The sequence below is a fragment of the Gracilinanus agilis genome, chromosome 3 (genome assembly GCF_016433145.1).
Source record: "Gracilinanus agilis isolate LMUSP501 chromosome 3, AgileGrace, whole genome shotgun sequence".
In the NCBI taxonomy this organism is placed as follows: domain Eukaryota; kingdom Metazoa; phylum Chordata; class Mammalia; order Didelphimorphia; family Didelphidae; genus Gracilinanus; species Gracilinanus agilis.
In genome coordinates this window covers 129,447,689-129,469,679 of record NC_058132.1, presented here as the reverse complement: position 1 = coordinate 129,469,679, position 21,991 = coordinate 129,447,689, and the positions used below count along the sequence as shown (strand labels likewise).

Genomic DNA, 21,991 nt, shown 5'->3' with positions numbered 1-21,991 from the left:
TCTTCAATTTTGTTGAATGCCCATACTTTCCCCTGGAAATATATAGTTAATTTTGATGGGTAGTTGATCCGTGGTTGCAGGCCCAGCTCTCTTGCCTTTCTGAATATCGTATTCCAAGCCTTGCGATCTTTTAGCGTGGAGGCTGCCAGATCCTGTGTGATCCTGATTGGTGCTCCTTGATATTTGAATTGTTTCTTTCTGGCTTCTTGTAAGATTCTTTCCTTTGCTTGGAAACTCTTGAATTTGGCAATTATATTTCTGGGTGTTGTCTTTTCTTGATCGAATGTCGCAGGTGTTCTATGAATCCTTTCAATGTCTATATTGCCCTCTTGTTGTAGGACTTCAGGGCAATTTTGCTGAATTATTTCTGTTAGTATGGAGTCCAGGTTTCTATTAATTTCTGGTTTTTCTGGAAGACCAATTATTCTCAAATTTTCTCTTCTAGACCGGTTTTCTTGGTCTGTCACTCTCTCATTGAGATATTTCATGTTTCCTTCTATTTTTTCAGTCTTTTGACTTTGTTTTATTTGTTCTTGTTGTCTTGAGAGATCATTAGCTTCTATCTGCTCAATTCTAGCCTTTAGGGACTGGTTTTCAGCTATAATCTTTTGGTTTTCGGCTATGATCTTTTGGTTTTCGGCCATAATCTTCTGGTTTTCGGCCATAATCTTCTGGTTTTCAGCTATAAGCTTCTGGTATTCCTTTTCAATCTGCTCATTTCTGGTATTCAATTTGCTTATCAGTTCATTTGGTTTCTGAGCCTCACTTTCCAGTTGCAAGATTCTACCTTTTAAACTGTTATTTTCTTGCCAGATCTCTTCCATTTTCCTCAAAATCTCAGTTTTGAACTCTTCCATAGCTTGTGAGGAGTTTTCCTTATTTGAGGAGGGTCCAGATGCTTGTTTGTTCTCCTCCTCTGTTTGCTCAGTTGTCTGGATTTTCTCTGTGTAAAAGTTGTCGAGTGTTAAAGACTTCTTTTTCTTGTTGTTAATCTTTCTCTTCTGAACTTCCTGAGACTGGGTAGCTATCATTAGTCCAGCAGTTTCTCAGGTTTATCCTTGCGCTCAGGGTCTGTCCGCGGTCAAGCCCCCTGGTGGATCCCCTTGCTTGATCCTCTGCAGGAGGTTCCTTTGCAAGTCTCAGGGCGCTGCTTCCACAGTCGTACACCCGTCTGCCTCCACCCACGCCTCCTTGGAGCCTGAGCTCTGAGCCCGCCTGAGCTCTGCTCCCACGTTCTGCGTCCTAAGCCCGCGCTCAGATTTCGGGTGCGTTCTTTGGCTTTTTGGGGTCCCAAATCTTGCTGCTCTCAGGAATAGGCCCCGGAGCTGCCAATGACTCGATGGGTGCCCCAAACTTGCTCTATTTCTTTTTAGCTGGCCTCAGTGCTACAGGTGTTGTGTGTGGAGGGGGTGGGGGTGGGGTGGTTGCTCAGCCCACGATTTAGTGAGAGCTGTTTCACCCCTTTATAGCATGGAAATGCCTCGATTCCATGTACCTTCCACGCTGTGCCCTGTTGTGGGGTTCCTCCGTTCGTCTGCACTTGTTTTTATGTCCTCTTGGTAGTTTTGTGTGTTTCGGTCAGGAGAGGTTAAGAGCTGCTTCTTACTCTGCCACCATTTTAACCCGGAACCCCTGGCTTGATTTTTTTGTACATATGATTTAGCTCCTTATATATTTGAGTAATTACACCTTTGTCAGATTTTTTTGTTATAAAGATTTTTGCCCAGATTGTTGTTTCTCTTCTGATTTTGGTTGCATTGTTTTTGTTTGTACAAAAACTTTTAAATTTAATGTAATCAGAGATTTATTTTACATTTTGAATTTTTTCTGACTCTTGCTTGGTTTTAAAATCTTTCCTTTCCCAGAGATCTGACAAGTATACTATTCTGTGTTCGCCTAATTTTCTTATAGTTTCCTTCTTTATATTCAAGTCATTCACCCATTCTGAATTTATCTTAGTGTAGGGTGTGACATGTTGATCTAAACCTAATTACTCCCATATTGTTTTCCAATTTTCCCAGCAGTTTTTGTCAAATAGTGGATTTTTGTCCCAAAAGTTGGGCTCTTTGGGTTTATTATATACTGTTTTGCTGATGTCACTTACCCCAAGTTTATTCCACTGATCCTCCTTTCTATCTCTTAACTAGTACCATATTGTTTTGATGACCACTGCTTTATATATAGTTTAATATCTGGTACTACTAGGCTACCTTCCTTCACATTTTTTTTTCCATTATTTCCCTTGATATTCTTGATCTTTTGTTCTTCCAAAGGAACTTTGTTATAGTTTTTTCTGTAAAAAAGTTTCTTGGTAGTTTGATAGGTATGACACTAAATAAGTAAATTAATTTGGGTACAATGGTCATTTTTATTATGTTAGCTCATCCTACCCATGAGCAATCAATGTTTTTCCAATTGTTTAGATCTAGTTTTAATTATTTGCAAAGTGTTTTGTAGTTGTGTTCATATAATTCCTGTGTTTGTTTTGGTAGATAGATTCCTAAGTATTTTATATAGTCCAGGGCAAGGGACATTGTAAAAAAGGTGGGGCATCAGGGATGTAAAAATGTGACCTAAATGGTTTGTGGGTACACACACTAGGTTGAAGGAGACAGGACCAGCCAGGATAGTGTAAGAAAAGATAAGTAATGGGGTCACCAGGGATATTAAAATCAACTATGGGGTTTGTGGGAACACTCTCTGGGATGTAAGAGAGACTATAACTGAACACTGAAGTCTTGTACAACTACACCACTCCCAACTGAAAAAATAACAGCCAACTGTCACTCTGGCCAGAGGCCTTGAATTAACTGACAAGGTAACAAGGTGAAATTGGGTTTTAATTAGAAACAACTAAAAGGAGGGATAGGAATGACTACTCTAAAATCTTAACACCTAATAACAAAACCCAAAGGGACAGGGAAGGACTTATTCACTACACTAATCTAAGCTATCTAACTAACAGGGCCCAAGGAGCTATACTGGAGTCTCTGGGTTTCTGCCTCAAACCTGGAACCTGCCAGGCTTGAGTACAGCTAGGGCTTTTGTGGCTTTGGGATTTCTCACTGCAATCCACTGATGATGTCTAGATGCCAGGAGCTACAGTTGTCTCAGGAACCAAGCAGTAAGGGGTTTGCTTGAAGCACTGTCCTTTTTTCTTGGCTCTGTAGATCTTGCCCTTTCCTTAAATGCCACACCATACAGGATCCCAGGGGAAAACAGGATGCAAAGTGTCCTTTGCTCTGAGGTCTCCCAGGCTGGCAACAGTTTTTGCCTACCACTCATGGAGTCCACACACAGAACACAGATAGACTTCCTCCTCCTTCATTCCAACCTGGAATTCCCAGCTCCAGCTCCTTCCTGCTAGATACTTCCTAATCAATATATAATCAATACCTAATAACTAGCTAATCTAATCTTACTCATAACAATAGGGAGACCAAGAATCAAGAATGGCAGTTGGCCCCAACGGTTGCCCTGCTCACCCTAGGCCAGGGTCTTTGGAACCAGCAGGCAAGGTAAAGGTTTTAAACAGTTTAATTATGATTAACTAAATTAAGGTGGGATAGGGGATTCTACACTTTAAAACCTAAAGGGCAAAACCACAGGGCAAAGGGAGGACTTGTCTACTCTAATTCTAATTGAGCTAGGACAGGCAGGGCTCAAAGGAGCAGTTCTGGAGTCACTGGGAAGGCTGCTTCAAACCTGGTTCCAGCCAGGTTTGACCAGCACAGATAAAGGGCCTCAGGGTGGCTTTGAGGGTTCTCACGGTAATCCAAAGATGATCACAGGATGCCAAAAGCCAAGGTGGTCCAAGGTACCCAAGTAGAGAGAGTGTGCTTGAGATGCTGTTCACCAGATCCCAAACCCCTTCTCCACTTGGTGCAGCTCTGCAGGTCTTGTCCACTTGCTGAAAGCCACCACCACTCAGGATCCCAGGGAATCAGGATGCAGGGTGTCCTTAACTCTGAGATCTCCCAGGGGTAGCAACAGTTTGTGCCAACCACTAATGGAGTCTCTCTCAGAGCACAAGCCCTACTTCCTGCTCCTTCCTGCTTGGTCCAACACTATATGTAACTAATACTAAATAATCTTCCTCACAACAACATGAATGGGCAATTTTCAGATAAAGAAATCAAAACTGTCAATAGGCACATGAGAAAGTGTTCTAAAACTCTAATAATTAGAGAAATGCAAATCAAAAGAACTCTGAGGTATCACCTCACACTTAGCAGATTGGCTAAAATGACAGCAGGGGAGAGTAATGAATGTTGGAGGGGATGTGGTAAAATTGGAATATTAATGCACTGCTGGTGGAGTTGTGAACTGATCCAACTATTCTAGATGGCAATTTGGAACTATGCCCAAAGAGCACTAAAAGATTGCCTGCTCTTTGATCCAACCATACCATTGCTGGGTTTGTACCCCAAAGAGATCATAGGGGAAAAGTCTTGTACAAAATTATTTATAGCCGTGCTCTTTGTGGTGGCAAAAAACTGGAAAACAAGGGTATGCCCTTCAACTGGGGAATGGCTGAACAAATTGTGGTATCTGTTGGTGATGGAATACTTCTATGCTCAAAGGAATAATAAACTGGAGGAATTACATGTGAACTGGAATGACCTACAAGAATTGATGCAGAGTGAAAGGAGCAGAACCAGGAGAATATTGACTGATACACTGTGGTAAAATCGAATGTAATGGACTTCTGTACTAGCAGCAATGCAATGACCCAAGACAACTCTGAGGGATTTATGGAAAAGAATGCTACCCACATTCAGAGGAAGAACTACAGGAGTGGAAACAGAAGAAAAACAACTGCTTGAACACATGGGTTGATGCAGACATGATTTGGGATGTAGATTCTAAAAGACTACCCTAGTACAACTATCAATAATATGGAAATAGGTCTTGAAGAAACCAGTGGAAATGAGCATCAGCTACAGGGTAGGGGCGGGAGGTTGTTGGGGGGAAAGAGTAAGAACATGAATCATGTAACCATGGAAAATTTTTTAAAATCATTTAATTAAAAGTATAAATCAATTCATTCATTTAGAAATATTTGGAATGTGGAAATAAGACCAGTTTAAACATAATGTTGTGGGGGTTGGGGGAGGGACTTAGAATTATTTCCTCCAAAAGCAAAATGATTTGCCTTGGGAAAGAGCAAATTCCTCATCATTTGGTTATCTTCAATCAGAAACGATCTATCCCTATTTTGTAGAGACCATTTTACTCTGCTGAATTGCACTAGATGGCTGTTAAGGTTTTTTCCTTTTGGGCAAAATGGAGACACTGGTATTGAGCTGTATAAGCTTGGCAATGAATTTAGAATCTATGATTCTCTAGAGACATATTTCTAGAGATACAAGTTCAATCTGGTAAAACTAACAGACTACCAATGGAACAAAACTTAGTCATTTTCCTTTTTTTCCTTTACTTGGCATTCATTTATCCTGTTAGACTTTGAAAAGCAAGTTATACTCTATGAAAGGAGGAGTTGTTTGTAATGAAAAACAACAACTTTTTTCATTTAAAAAGTATTTTTTCCCTTTCGCTGCTCTTTCTTTCCCCCTACCCAAATTAAAACAAAGCCTTTGTAAAAGATAAATATAGTCAGGCAAAACAAACTCTTATATTGTTATGTCAAACAATAGATCTCATCCTGAATACATAGTCCATCACCTCTCTATCATGGTAAGGATTGCATTCCTCATTATGTGTCTCTGGAACCACATTTGGTCATTGCATTGATCAGAGTTCTTGGGTCTTTCAGAACTGTTCAGTTTTACAATATGGTTGTTATAATATAAATCATTCTTGTTCTGTTCACTTCATTCTTCATAATTTAATACAAATCCTTCCAGGTGTGAAGGGTTAAATTTTTGGGGTAGGAGTTTGAACAAAAGTCAGGAAAGCAACTTCTTAAACACAAAACACTTAGTTTATCATTAGAAAAATATGGATAGGAAATAGAAAGGAGGAAAGTGAGAGTAATCTTATAACAGCTTATAACTATACCTAAGATCCCAATCCTAACTAAAATTTTTCCAGAAAACCCTAAATCTATATACCTTCGCCAGAGTCAGACTCTGGCCTAACTTTTCTACTCTAACTATTGAATACTTTACCCACTATCTATCTACCTATCTACCCAATATAATCAATAACCAATAAGGCTGTTAAGGCTTTAAATCCATTTCTCAGTCTCCTCACAGTCCCATAGAGAGCAAGCTATACACTCCTCTCCCCAGGAAACCCAGAGACCAAAAGCCTCTCTCCAACTGTGAGTGTAACTCACTAACTCTTAGCCACACCCTTCCAACTGTCACCAACTGACAGTTTGCACATCAGTGGGGCTCCTACTTAGAAATCTTAATGCTCCCTTTCCTCTTAAATATAAAAAGGGAGAAATTAAGAAAACTCTCTTGACATATCTCCCCTGAGATCTGTTGGGAGACAAGTCTCCCCAATGGATCTTTCAACCAAAACTATTCTATACTCTTTATTATAACCAGGGAGAAGTAAATAGAGAAAGAAAGCAAAACAATTTTTTGCAACATGCAAGTCTCAAATAATATACAATTCCAAATATTTACATTTATAGAATCCCAAAATTCATACTATACATAAATAAAACCTATTCTTATCATACTCTATAGAAATATGAACCTAAAGGTATTAATCCACATGAACCTTATATTTAATATGCACAAAAAATAAACAAAAATAAACAAGAAACTTATATGTACATTATATACCTCTAAAAATAAATAAGAACCTTATATACACATTAATAAAAAAGAACCCTATGTACACATTAATAAACAAGAACCCTACATACACATTATATACATCTAATATCCACCTTATAAACTGCTAGGAGCCACTCAGAGAAATAGGGTTTTTAATTGGATCTTTTATCTGGATCCCATCAAGGTTAATACAGCTGGCAAGGTCCTATATTGACTCAGTTGGTCTGAAAAGTTGGGCCATAAGATGGATGGCTGATCTGAGATAAAATTTGACCCCTCTTGGTGACTCCTTTTATGATCAACTCTTTTTATTATTAAAAGCATTATAATTTTTTTTTAGGATAGTCTCAAGTTTTATAGAAAGTCTCTAAGTACTCTATAGTAAACCAGCAGTTAATGAATTAAGAGTTCTTTTCCTCAGCCGAGAATAGTAGAAATTAGCCGAAGCAGTCTTTTATCTCTTCTCCCTGCTTCAGATGTCCCAAACATACAGCAGGACAGATCCAGGCAAATTCCACTCTCACTTAGGTACTTTCCAAGACAAAATACACTCCACAATCTTAAAGGCTTATTCTTTAACATACCTTTTGAAGTATGGAATCTTTTTTACTAAAATAACACTTAGATAATGTGAGACTCATTCTTTAACCTTGGACCTTGTCTCATCCAGCATAATCTTCATGAGAGAAATTTTTTGTAAACCATATACCAATCATGATGTAATTCTTTAATCTTGGGTGTTTCTAATCAGCTGTGATTTCAATTGTGCTTTGTAAGAAACTGTGCTTGGAAAATGGTAGAAAATAAAGCCAAATAAAGCTCAGAGACTATTTCGAGCAGTCATGAGCTAACATATTAGGTTGACAGTTCTCATTTTTTCTTTTTCGTTCTTATCTGACATCATTTTAAGCCATTCAAATCCCTGTTAATATAGTGCTGGCTCTCTATAATAAACACATTATATACATCTAACATTATCCCCCGAGGTGGGTGTTGATCAACACTTATCAGTTTATAACACTTTACCATTTATGTCTCAATTAGTTATTAAAATCCTATAAATATATAGTTATTAAATATTATTTTAAAATAGAAATCCTAAATTTTATAAATTATATATTACATAAATTACACACTTACCCATTGAGTATTGCTTATTCTATTTTGAACTTTTACAAGAAAAATCAAATCTTTTTATCGCACAGCAACAAATAAGTTCAGGAGTTCATTGAAATGTTCTTGAAAATGGAATCCAGATTTCTTTGTAGTCTTCTTCTTGATGTCAAGAGTTCATTGTCATTGTCTTTGTGGTCTTGTCCTTGATTGCCGTCACTCAATTTCAATGGCAGGTACTCCTTTCACATGTGAACAATGGATCCACGATGTCCTCTCTCTCATCTTGATAGTTGTAGTGCTTGGCAACAATACTTGAAATGGACCTTCCCAGCCTGGCTGAGTTCCTGCAGTACATCGAAAGTTCTTTATATATACTGTGTCCATGGGATGTAGATCATGCAATGAAAAGTCTATAGGTCCAGCTTGCACTACAGCTCCTGAATCATGTAATTCTTTTATTCTGGTTTGTAAATCTCTTATAGATTATATGTAACAATAGTTGTATCTCCTCCTAACAACAACATATAGACAGGATTAAACTAATTGCAGGTGGTGGATGGGAAGCCAGGAACAGTTGAATACAACCCATCTTTATTTATTTATTTGTTTGTTTATTTGTTTATTTTCTTAACCTAAAATATCTAAATAACCACCACTCCAAAACTGGTTGCTTTCTTTTCAGCTTCTTCTTGTCTACAGAATAGACCTTCTTAAACTACTCTCAGCCTTCTTAAATAATATTTCTCTAACTAATTAATCTATGTAATTTATGAACCTTAAATAAACTCCTTAAGTAATTCTTCTATTCAACCATATAATGTATTCTGTGAAGATAGGGTTAACTTTTCCTTTGTCTACTTTTGAATTAATCAGCAGAAGTGAATATACCCCTACTTAACCCTAAAATAACGGAAGTCCACAAACTACTTACTAAGGAGTTTACACCTCCAAAAGAGAAGACACCTCTACTTAATGCCTAAGTAAGGAGGTCAGCAAGTTACTTGCAAAAGTGGGTGACAACTCAGAAGCAACTGATTGCCCCCTGGGCAGTGCTAAGCAAATTTAAAGACTGAAATTGGTCCCAATAAAGTGGAGGAAGAACAGGAAGTGACATGGAAAAAGCACTATATAAGCCCTGAACTTCCTGTCCAAACTCACTTTTTCTTCTTCGGACTTGATTTATGAGGAGCTCCAGCTTTGATTCTGACTCTTGACAACTTCTGGTAAGAATGTGCTTGGATTTTCCCTTTAGATTACAATGTGGGTGAATGAAAAGGCTGACTCCTTTCCTGGCTTCTGGAGAGATTAGTTTCCAGAGGGGCTTTCCTGTCTTGGGGATGCTGTATGGTTATTCATCGCTAAGTCCTCTGACTAAAAGGCCCTCCAAAATGAGTGCCCTCTGATGGAGGGCTAAGCCTGATTTGAGCCAGGCCCTGGAGAAACATTAAAGTAATAAGCTAGACTGCTTACTCTATTCTCTTTCACATTTCTCTACTTTATTCCTTCTTTTTGTAAATAAATCTGCTAAATAAAAAGTAATTTTGACTTGAGTTATAATATCTGCAACCTCATTCTCTTATATTTAGTCCAACCATACATTTTAATCCCTACAATTCCCTACAATACAATACTTTTAGTGTCACATGTGGTTCAGTGCTATCTAGGGGAGAATGGACTGGGATAACTGGTGAAATTATATCTGGGTCTGGAAAATCAAATGTTTCACTATTGTATTCCAGACTCCTTTCTCCCCTGGCAAACCTTCATAAAGGACCATGTGCACCTATCTGAGATTCCTCTCATTGAGGAGGATTTACATTTTGGCTACTGTATGGGCATGTTCCATTATGGATATATTGTAACAAGTCATTTGCCTCAGTTTGGTTAGTGTTTCTATCATTCCCATAATAACACTGTTATTTTGGAAATTGTTTCTGTTATTCTTGCTAGGATAGTTGTTGTTCCTAGAATGGTTAGTAATAAAGTTCCTCTCATTATTTCTAAAATTGCTGAATATTTGATCCTAGCATCTGCAATTCATCATCAGGTGTCCCCTTTTTCTGCACACTTAACACATTCGTCTCTGGTTTAACACATTCGTCTCTGGTTTCTATATTCTCTTTGGGTTGTATATTCTAGCACTGGAGCCATGACTATTCCAAACCTTGTATCACCTTTTTCGAGTTTATCGATTTTTCCCTTTAATGCTTTTATCTCCTTCCTTAATTTTTCTACCAAATCACTATCATTGGCATCTTTCATTTAATGCTCATTATAAACATAAACTGCCACTCTCCTTAATTCATCAAGGTCCATATTCATCCAGGTAGGCAATTGGCTTTGAAATAGTACTTGATTACTTTGCAACAAATTTTTAGAAACTGCCTTCTCAATTGTCTAATGTCTCTTTCTCTTGTTAAGTCAATGTCTATGTATCTTCCTCCCAGTTCTATAAGTTTGTCCATGAACTGAGAAGGATTTTCTCCTATCTCTGGCTTTAAATTTTCAAGTGTTGCCCAAGTACCTGGTCTATCTGAACATGCTCTCATTGCATTCAGAACTGCCTCCCTAGCATGACATAATCTCTCATAATCCTTTTCATCGTTAACGTCCTAATCAGGGTCATTCTCAGGCCATTGAGCTGCATCCCATTCCTCATTGGTAAGCTTAATAACTTTATCCTTTTTCCTTTTAGTTAGTAACTCATCTAGAAGATATTAATAATCAATCCAGGTTGAATCAAATTGCCTGTGTATCTTCTCTAGCTTTTTTAAAATCACAGCTATGAGCTCCTCCTCAGAAGAAGGAATGCTGTACTTAAATCCCTCCATATCCTGAGGGGAAATGGTTTGTGGTGCCTAATATTTAAAAAATTTCTCTTCTATGGATTTAAAGTTGATACTTCTCTTAAAGGGAATAGGCTAGGGTTTATATCTTCTGTCTTTTGGGTTTTATTTTTTTCAGCCTTGGTGGGAGAATTAGAAACAGTAGGAGAGTTAGTTTGAGTCAAATGAGAGACAGTTTCATTTTTGTGCATAATAGTTTTAGTCAATTGAGAGATACTATCTTCAACTTTAGAGATAGTTTCAGTTTGGTGGGCAATAGATTTAGTCAATTGAGAGATGCAGTCTTCAAGATATACAGGTCTAGTCTGTTGTGGGGAAGATTATTTAGTTATTAGTTAGGAGACCTAACAGGAAGGGCTGAAGAATTCCAAATGGAATGGGGAAGGAGGAAGTGGCTTGCTTTGCTCTCTGAAACGGACTCCATGGTGGTTGGGACAAGCTGTAACTGACCCTGGGAGACTTCAGATCTAGTGGATTTGTACCCTGATTCCCTGGGATCCTGGAGAGTGGTGAAGGTTGACAGCAGAAGACATCAACCCTGCAAGGCAACACTGAGTAGGGAAATGGCCTGTGATCTGGTGGACAGCTTGAAGACTTCACTTCCTACCTGGCTACTTTGGATTATCAGTTCTGGAGGAGTTGGTTCCTGGCATCCTGAAAACATCCCTGGAATAGTTGTGAGATCCCAAGTTCAAGCCCTCTTCTCCAGGTCCTTAGCCAAGCTGTCAAAGCCTGGCAGAAGCCAGGTTGACTAGGGATCTTACCCTTTTTGACTCCAGTCCTGGGTTGTTAATCATAGTCTACATAACCCCCTTTCCAATCCCCTCTTATTATAATTAAACTGATTCCCTGTGTGTGTTTTAGTAATTTAAGGTCCTCATTGTGTGAATGTAATAATCTGAATTTATTCCAGGCTGGGTGGGGCTGAGTGACAGTTGGTCAGGCTTAACTGCCATTTCAGTCAATGGTCATTCCCTTATAGTTAAATCTGGTTCCCTGACTTGTAAAGTCTCACTCATTGTCCTTTCCTGTCTCCTATCTACCCCACTGAACCCACATTCAATATTTAAGTCAACTTCCCTGTTTTTTCCCCATAATAAGTCTCCATTAATCTCTCTTTTAGTTGTCTCCTTTTCTTAGTAAGAATTAAAATAAATACTTGATACAGTTGGTACCCTTGAAATAGTGCAGACAGTACAAATACTTCCATAAGTGTTACTAACTAGAGACAATCCAAAACTGTGAGATTTAAAATGTCAGTGAAGGTCCCAGGTATTGGCCCCAGGTATTCCTTCACTAACTGTACCATTATATCAAGCACCATGGTTATACTCCTAACCTTTTCCTAATATTGGAAAGAACAGAAGATCAATAGATTAGTCAAACTCCTACCTGGCTCTCCAGGCTATGAAGGGTTAAATTTGGGGGGTGGGAGTTTGAACAAAAGTCAGGAGAGCAACTGCTTAAACACAAAACACTTAGTTTATTATTAGGAAAATATGGATAGGAAATAGAAAGGAGGAAAGTGAGAGTAATTTTATAATAGCTTATAACTATACCTAAGATCCCAATCCTAACTAAAATTTTTCTAGAAAACCCTAAATCTATTTGCCTTCAAGAGCAGTGTCTTCTGCTAGAGCCAGCCTCCGGCCTAACTATTCTACTCTATCAATTAATTTACCCACTATCTATCTACCAATCTACCCAAGATAATCAATAATCAATAGGGCTATTAAGGCCTTAAATCTATTTCTTAGTCTCCTCACAGTGCCAGAGAGTGCAAGCCACACACTCCTCTCCCCAGGGGACCCAGAGACAAAAGCCCCTTCCAACTGCCAGATGTAACTGATTAACTCTCAGCCACACCCTTCTGTCACCAACTGACAGTTTGCACAGCAGGGGGGGCTCCTACTCAGAAATCTTATTGCTCCTTTTCCTCTTAAATATACAAAAGGAGAAATTAAGAAAAACTCTCAATGCAGATTTCTTTGAAATTTTCTCCTTTATTGCTTCTCAGAGCACAATACTATTCCATTATATTCACATATCAATTTGTTCAGCATTCCCCAGTTGATGGCCATCCTCTTTAGTTTCCAGTTATTTTCCACCACATCAAGAGCTGTTCTGAATACTTTTGTTTAGATATTCCTTCACTTTTGTCTTTGATCTCTTTGGGGGGGTATATATTATTTTTGAGTCAAATACTATGTATATTTTGGAAAGTTTTTTTTTGCATAGTTTCAAGTTATTTTCCAGAAAAGCTATACCAGTTCAAAACTGCACCTAACATGTCATTTTTCATTTTTATCAATTTTGCCAATCTGATGGCAATAAGTTGCTTCAATTTTAATTTCTCTATAAACACTTGGAGTATTGTTTCAAATCACTATTGATAGCTTGAATTTCTTACCTTGAGAATTGCCTGTTTCTATCCTTTTAACATTTACTAGTTGGGAATGGCTCAGAGAGTTGTTTGTTAAGAGTAAAACCATATCCCTTATTGTTAGAAAATTATTAGGGAAGTTATGCCTTCATAAAGGGAGAAAGGAGTAGGAGTTAGTTTTATGAACACAGTCAGTACTTTTGCCGGCTCAGCACATGAGTGACAGCTTAACCTGACTGGATCCCCACAACTACTAGTGCTTACATTTGTTTTTCTTTTCTAAATTAAATTTTGTTTTAAAAAATTAATAAGTATTTATTTTTCCACTTCCCTTCCTCCACTGAGAAAAAAGAAAAACAAGACTTTTGCAACAAATTTGTATAGTTAAACAAAAGAAGCGTCCCCATTCACTATATCCAAAAATATGTGATTGTATATATTTACTCTATCACTTCTTTATTGTGAAGTACACAGCATATTACATTATTGGTCTTCTGGAATCATGGTTGGTGATAGAATGAATTATTTGAGTGCATTTATTATGTGAAAAGCAGTATGCTAAGTGAGGGATATTCAAACAGAAAAAATAAGATAGTTCTTGTTCTCAGGGATGTAACATTCTAATGAGGAAACAACACATATGGCAGGTTTCAGCTATGAGTCAAGTGGAAAGTCCCATGGTCCTTAGGGTATAGAAACAAAGCAGATGTTAATGCCTTCTCTTTAATGTCATTTTTAGTAATAAATCATATCAATTTTGATGTTAAGCTATTTGTCAGTGCCAAGGATTTCTATAGCAAGAACCTTCTTTTGGGGGTCTTCAGTAGCTCTGACTATAGGATCTGAAGCACTTGCTATATATTCTGTCTTCACAGAAGTTGTTTCCTAGTATGATGAATATGGGCAGGGGGCTGGAAGCATTGTTATTTCAAAGGCTCTTGAATCCAGGATCATGGGTTGTTTCCATCAGAGTTGGAGGAGATATGGTGGTCAAGACGGTCCACCATCACCACCTCCTAATTCTCCTTCAGGGTTGCTTGCTGCTTCAGCAAGACCAACTTTCAATAGGTGGGGATAACTGTCTCCTTCTTCATAGAAGTTGCCTTCCCAGATGATAACAATGAGAGCTAGTATGGAAGCAGGACCAGTGATTTGGGGAGTGTTGTCACTCTTAGGGTTCAGTTGGTTGGTGATACATGGTCAGCAGTTGTTGGAGGTGGTGAGAAAAAAGGTGGGCCTCTTTTCCACAATGATTTTTGTCCTCAATAATGGCTGTCAGCATTTGAAGCATGTCTAAGGGTTAATGGGACACTGCTTTTGGGTTCAGAGTTCTAGGCTATCTTGTCAGAGCTTGAAAGCTGATGGTGGTCAATGTGACAGGTTTTGTTTGGATTGCCTGACAAATGCTATCATTCATCTTCCCCATCTCCTCACTGCTGTTTCAGCCAGACTGGTTTGCCTTTTCTGTGAGTGGCAATTCATGAGGATGTTTGGCTCCTTCTCCACAATAGCTGCATTATATTTGATCAGAGTTTTTAAGACTTTCAAAATCATTTGTCTTTGCAATGTTGTTATTGTATAATTTTTTCTCCTGGTTCAACTCTGCATTGGTTCATGTTAATCTTCCCAGATTTCTCTGAAATTGTCCCTTTTGTAATTTTTAGTGGAAAGAACTAGAAACTAAGGTGGGTATACATCAACTTGGGAATGAATGGATGAATAAATTATAGTATATGAATGTAATGGAATCAATGTCTCCATTGATATTTGATTCAGTGGTTTCTTAGAGCCAGAGTCCTTAAATGGTCCCTTTACTAAGTACTGTAATTTTTTCTGGTAGGAGCAATTTTCAGTATATTTTAAAAGCAGTCTGGAGGATTTAAAAAATAAAAATTGATGGAAAAAACATTTAGAGGTACTCAGCAAGGAAGTTCCCTGGGTTATCAGAGGTTCTCTCCCAAAGTCTAAAAGACTACTCTTATATTCTTCTTGCCCAAATGGCCCAGAATTGAGTTTCAGATTAATCCAATTGGGGGCAAAGTTAACCCTAAATACCACATATATGCGCCATAATTTCCTTGCTTTTATCAGTCCTGGCTCATGTTGTGGAAAGGCGGAGAGGTTAACTTATACTTGAACAGTTCTAACAATATCATGACTCACAACAAATGGAATACTTACATTTCTATTATGCATTTATTTATTTACAATCATATTGCTTCTGAGCAGTAGAATGAAGGCTCATTTAGGAGGAAGCACTTGAGATAATACCTGGGAGCAAAGGGAGAGGACAGGACTTGGTGTAGGACTCTATATTTGTTGTTCAGTCATTTCAGTTGGGTTTAACTCTTTGTGACCCCATTTTGGGATTTTCTTGGCAAAGACACTGGAATGGTTTGCCATTTCCTTCTACAGATCAATTTACATATGAAGAAACTGAGGCAAACAGGGTTAAGTGACTTGCCCAGGAACATTAAGCTAGTAATTGTCTGAGGTTAGAAGTGAACTCAGATCTTCTTGATTCCAGGTTGAGTGCTCTATCCACTGCAGCATCTAGATGCACCTAGCTCTATATACTTGTTCTAAGATTTTATAAATTTTATAACTCTAGAGAGAGTTATAAAATTTATATATATNGCAGTAGAATGAAGGCTCATTTAGGAGGAAGCACTTGAGATAATACCTGGGAGCAAAGGGAGAGGACAGGACTTGGTGTAGGACTCTATATTTGTTGTTCAGTCATTTCAGTTGGGTTTAACTCTTTGTGACCCCATTTTGGGATTTTCTTGGCAAAGACACTGGAATGGTTTGCCATTTCCTTCTACAGATCAATTTACATATGAAGAAACTGAGGCAAACAGGGTTAAGTGACTTGCCCAGGAACATTAAGCTAGTAATTGTCTGAGGTTAGAAGTGAACTCAGATCTTCTTGATTCCAGGTTGAGTGCTCTATCCACTGCAGCATCTAGATGCACCTAGCTCTATATACTTGTTCTAAGATTTTATAAATTTTATAACTCTAGAGAGAGTTATAAAATATATATATATATATATATTCCATCCCAAATGTTAATATGGGCTCTTTGTTCCTAATCTGTGATAGAACTTTCTCATTGGTCTGATTAACCACAATCAGATACACTGTACATTGACTCCTTTTGTCATTTTTGGTCCTTTTGAGTAGGAAATACAACCACCGTATTATAGGGCAGAACAGAGAACAAAGACTAGTACTTGTTCTGTTGAACAGGAAGGTTTCCTTCCAAATGATTCTGCAGAACTGGCTATGAGAAATAGGCATTAGCAGTTCCATGAGTGATATTTAGGAATGTAAGGAAGTAGCTTTAGGTCTTCTGTGTGCTATTTGATGACTTGGGAGACTGGCCTGAGAACAGAGCAGCATAAGAGAGAAGTCATGGTGAGATCTATTCTGAGTGTGCTTTCTTACTCAATATTAGAGACTAAGTCAGGGAGGAAGAGTGAATGCTGATGCTTTGGATCACAACTTTATATTTTCATGAAAAATTCATTCTCAGTAATGAGCAAAGTCTAATCATACCTGTTTTCAGAAAAGAAAACAGAAAGTAGCCAGGAACTCAAAGTCCTTGGACTTCCTTTTGTTTCTCCTCCTAGTTAGTTTTCTACTAGGGAGAGGGAAGCAGGGAGAAATCTCCTTGTTGCACTTTTGTCTAGAAGTCAAAAGAAGAGTCCAAGGCAAGTCATTTAGCCTCTGTGGGCCTCATTTTTCCCATTTGGAAAATGTGATATTTGCATTAAATAGCTTCAGAAGTCCTGCTTCTAGCTTTAAATCCTATCATCCTGTGAGTATGAGAAAAGGAAAAAAAGAGGTTGTATCACAGCTAGCTTTTAAGTAATGAGGGAAAAGGGGAATATAGTGATGACAGATGACTCTTCCAAGAGTCTATATCTGCTGACTCTCAGTTGCTAATCATCTTGAAAGCAATCCTAGATAATAAGAATCAATCAAAAGAATTTCTTGTTTAATTTAAACAAAGAGGCTAGGATTAGGGATTTAACTGGAGCCAGCTAAGTAGGAGTATATACACTTCATAAATAAGCAGTTGCTACAAATTAGGGCTTAATTGATTGTTTTGTTGATTGTCCAGACTTAATAAAGTATTAATAATTCAGATTAAACTTGAAATAGAAAGCATGTGTACATATATTTATTTTTCTGACTGTTAAACATTTACCAGCACACCCCTATATTGCTCTATAAACATTGTTTGAGCTGAGTTGTAGGTTCAGAGAATAAAGTTCACGTCAGACTGAAGGCCTGGTGACTGTACATTAATAATAGTAATAAGTTACATAGAGTTAATATTTATAAAGTACTTTATATCTATTTTCTCATTTGAGCCTCTCAATACCCTTGGGTAGGGTGCAGACCTACCTTAAGGGATGTGCTATTCTGCAAAGGTCAATATGAAAGGAGAAACTTATCAAATTGATTAGGGATTTCCTTAAATATACTCACCATTTAAAAAATTTATATTGTTTCCTGTGAGCTTAACCAACAAATATAAGCATTTCAAAATACAAAGAACAGTATGATAAAATACTTTTTCTGTGCCATCTGCAGGTCTTTGTGTTTTGTCTGTGGCTTTCTCAAAACTTCCCCCCAAAATCCCATTTACTTTCATATGTCAACCCATGATATGTAGATGATAGACATGATGTGGAGGAGATATCTGTATTATCTGATTCTTCTTCCCCACCAGACAATTCTCATCTTGACCACTGTGGATAAAGGGCTAGATTCCTGCCCTACTGTGGGGCACCTATCACTTCCCTTTCACCTGTTTCTTAGAGATTCATCATTAAATCAATATTGCCTTTATTACTATGAAAATTATGACAGTCTGCTGTCCTCATCCCCAAGGAATTCTTGTGTTTCCAAATTGCAGATTCACAAGACCAAAGATCTTTTCCCTGACCTCCACTTCCCATTCCCTTATTCCCAACCTTATCCTTCAGAAATCCTTATGCCATTCTTCCATCACGTTCCCTCTTACCTTTTGGAACCCTTGTCTTACTATTAGAATATACTAGACCTACTTCCTCCCCTTGTTCATTAACATATATATGCACATATATTAATATATTTACTTTTATGTATACATGTTGTCTCACTCATCTAAAAGAATGTAGTCATCTTCAGGAATAGAGACTGTTTCATTTGCTCAAGTAAGGAAGTTGGGTGGCACAATGGAAAGAATTCCAAGCCTGGGGTCAGGAAGACCTGTTCAAATCTATTCTCTGATCTTTATTAGCTTTGTGACCCTAAGCAAGTCACTTAACCACAGCTTGCCTTAATATATTGGAGAAGGAAATGAAAAACCATCCTACTATATTTGCCAAGAAAATCCCATGTGGGGACACGAAAAGTTTAATTGTACTGAATGACCAAATTATTACAATAATCCCAAGTACCCAGTCCAGTGCTTAGCACATAGGAGATACATATTCAATTGAACTGAATTAAGAGCCAAATTTAAGAAGATTCTCAAAATTCATATATATAACACTGTCCAAATTTTCAGTGATATTTTGTTCTGTTGTTTGCTATCCTTACTTAATTGTACAATTAAACCATGCCTTTCTGACCCATGTCCATATGTATCCTTGGTTTATCAATTTTATTTATCAAATGTTTGCTATGTACTGTGCATTGTATTAAATGCTGAGAATAAGAAGAAAGGCAAAAACATGGTCCCCTAGACACAAGGAACTCATATTTTAATGAGAGAGACAATATGCAAAGCACTAGACACATGTAAATATATATAGGTGTTCTAAGTAGTTAGCTTTCTTAGGATGTGCATTAAGTGAGCTAGCTGTGTTTTAATGTTCAACTCAATGAAGGTAGGGGCCATATCTTATCAAAACTTTATAATCCTACCTTTGGCACCTAGCACAGTACTCTGAATATAATAGGAACTTAATAAATGTTTGTTGAACAAAGGAGGTAGAATTAATCTACGAGGACAGAAACAGTCTGGGAAGTTTCAAATATAATTTCAAAGTATTAAGACTGAGTGACTCAGATGTTGGTGATACTTTCAAGAAAACAGGGAAGGGAAAAAGAAGATAAGGAACAGGTTTGGTTTGGTCCTGAGACCTCTTCTGTTTTCTCTCTATACTTTCTCACTATGTGACCTCATTGCTTCCACAAGTCTAATTATCGTCTTTATGTAGATGACTCAGATCTAGAAATCTATACCTACCTTATTTTGACTTTAAATCTTACATCATCAATTGCCAAGTGGACATTTTAAATTAGATGCCATGTGGGCGTCTCAAACTCAACTAATCCAAATCAGAGCTAATCATTTCCACACCGAAAGCAAACAACAGACCTCTTCCTCAATTCCCTATTTCTGTCAAGGGTACCAACATCCTTCCAGGCACTTTTTCTATATACCACGTTGTGGGAAGCCAAATAAGAGAATAGATAAAAATCTGAGACTCCTCTTTTGACCCCTTTTGTGATCCTTGTGATTTCTTGTTGAAAAGTATTGTGACCTTATTGAAAAGCTTTAAGTTCCTATCAAACCTGAATTTAAAGGGTTAACACTATTAACACAGCAAGGAATGCTGCTGCCTGTTATAGCCGAGGCCAAGATACTCCCCAACTTGGCTTTCTGATAAGAAGCCAGTCAAAATTCAGCCTTGGCCTTGGTCTATTCTAAAGCCAATGTTTTGTGTTTTGATGTGACATAATTTGTAACTTCTGTGCATCTGCAAAGTTTCAGGGGGCTTCTTTTGTGTGAAATGAGTCTTGAAATATATATATATATATATAATAAACTCCATGCTCCTGGAGCCAGAGCTGGAAGCATGAGGAAAAAGACAACTCCCTTGTACTGTCCTTATTTCCTTATCAACTAAACTGTCCTTATCAGATTGTCAGAGATGATAAAGAGATCTCCACACCATGTGTTTCTTATGTCTAGAATGTATTATAACCTCATGTTTACTTTCTGGAATCCATCATTTGCTTCAGTCATCAACTCAAGAAGCATCTGCTACATGAGACCTCTCCTATATATTCCTATCCCCTGATGATTGCTAGTGCCTTCAACCTCAAGTTGTTCATATGCTTACTGTAAGACTAAAAATGAGTATTCCAAATATTTAAATTTTATGGGATTTAATAACAACAAAAACACATTACTGATCAATAAAAAATGATGAGTTCAGTTTTGTTATATGTTGGATTTGTGTTGGCACCAAAATATCTAGGAGATATCCAGAAAGCATTTGGTGATGGGGGACTGAAGCTCAAGGATTAGAGCAGGATTTGGGAATGGATATGTAGATGTATCTGCACAGAGATGAAAACTGAAGATATGAGATTGATTGATACAGACAATGGAATATATACACATATTATATGAGGGGGGAGAGAGGAGGAGGAAAAGGAGGAGGAGAAGGAGGAGGAGAAGGGTAAAAAGGAGAAGAAAAAGAAGGAATAGAAGAAGAAAGAAGAAAGAAGAGCAAGAACAAGAAGAATAAGAGAGGAGGAGGATAAAGATATAAAATATGCTCAGATCTGAAGAAAGATAAACTTAAGAAAAATGAGTATGTATTTCCTTAGGAGGAAACAGTTAAAAGAACTAGGAGGAAACAATGTCATAGAATAATAATAAGCCACATTTTAAATAGTTCTTTAATGCCTATAAAGGCTCTTTCCTTAAAACAAAACTGTGAAGTGTAGAGTAAAAGTTTATCCCTATTTTGTATATAAGGAAACTGTTTCAAACTAAGCATAAAACATGTAAATGGTCATATTAAATATTGATGTCAATTTGAACCTAGATATCCTAATTTCAAGCATAAAAATTCCTCCATCACATCATGAGAAGCTTAAGGTGGTCAACAATGTCAAATATCATAGAAAGTAGGACAACTTCTGAGAAGAGGCTATTGGTAATTAGAAGTCCTGGGTTTCCCTTAAGAGAGAACTTTCAGAAAATTTGTGAGGGTAGAATGCCAGATTGCAAGAGTCTCCAGAATTATTTGGTAGTGGAAATAAAAAAAAATAAAAAAATATTGATTTATGGATAAAGAGAGTAAAATGTGATGGGGTAAAAGCTACAAGAAGAAAGAATTTAGGATTATTGCATCCTCTGAAAATAGATGGAAGTAGCAGAAAATATTTGATTGAGAAAATTTTAAAATATGGAGAAGAGATGAGTGAGCTCTTAACAAATGATTTCAATCTTTTCAGTGAAGTAGGAGGATAGATTATTTTCTGAAAAAGGAGTGTTGAAGTGCAAATTGGTGAAGAAATTTAGGAAAAAAAATCAACCCATAGTGTGAAAATCCTGTTACTGGCCCAAAATAATCAGTTGGTCTCTTATCTAACTGTGTCTCCCCAAACACCAAATACATCATATACCACAATTTGTTTAACCATTCCCCAGTTAATGGACGCCATTTTGTTTCCATTTCTCTGCTATCATAAAAAAAAAAAAAGCTGCTACAAATATTTTGGTAATAAGAAATCTTTCTTTTTGTCAAGGGCCTCCTTGTAGAACATACCTAGCAGTAAGATCTTTAAGTCAAAGGCTATTCAAATGACATGCAAATTATTTACATAATTCCAAATTGCTTTCCAGAATTGTGGTACTGACTTATAGCTCCATTCATAAGAGTAGCTGTCGACACAATCCCTTCAACACAGACTATTTCCATTTTTTTGGTCACCTTTGCTAATTCTCTGGATTTAAGGTGAAACCTTGAGGATGTTTTGATTTAAGTTTCTTTTCATAATAAAAATGTAGTACCCAATTGATTAATTTTGTTTTTAAATCAACTATATTCTCCATAATATCTATTTTGGAGAACTATGCCTAACAAAGAAT

The 21,991-nt window shown here is 37.3% G+C and overlaps 1 protein-coding gene across 1 annotated transcript in view; it reads left to right on the top strand.

Annotated features, from left to right (window-relative positions):
* Nucleotides 1–21,991, top strand: part of CCNA1 (cyclin A1) — a 181,336-nt gene that overhangs the window by 86,633 nt on the left and 72,712 nt on the right. The window lies entirely within an intron of this gene.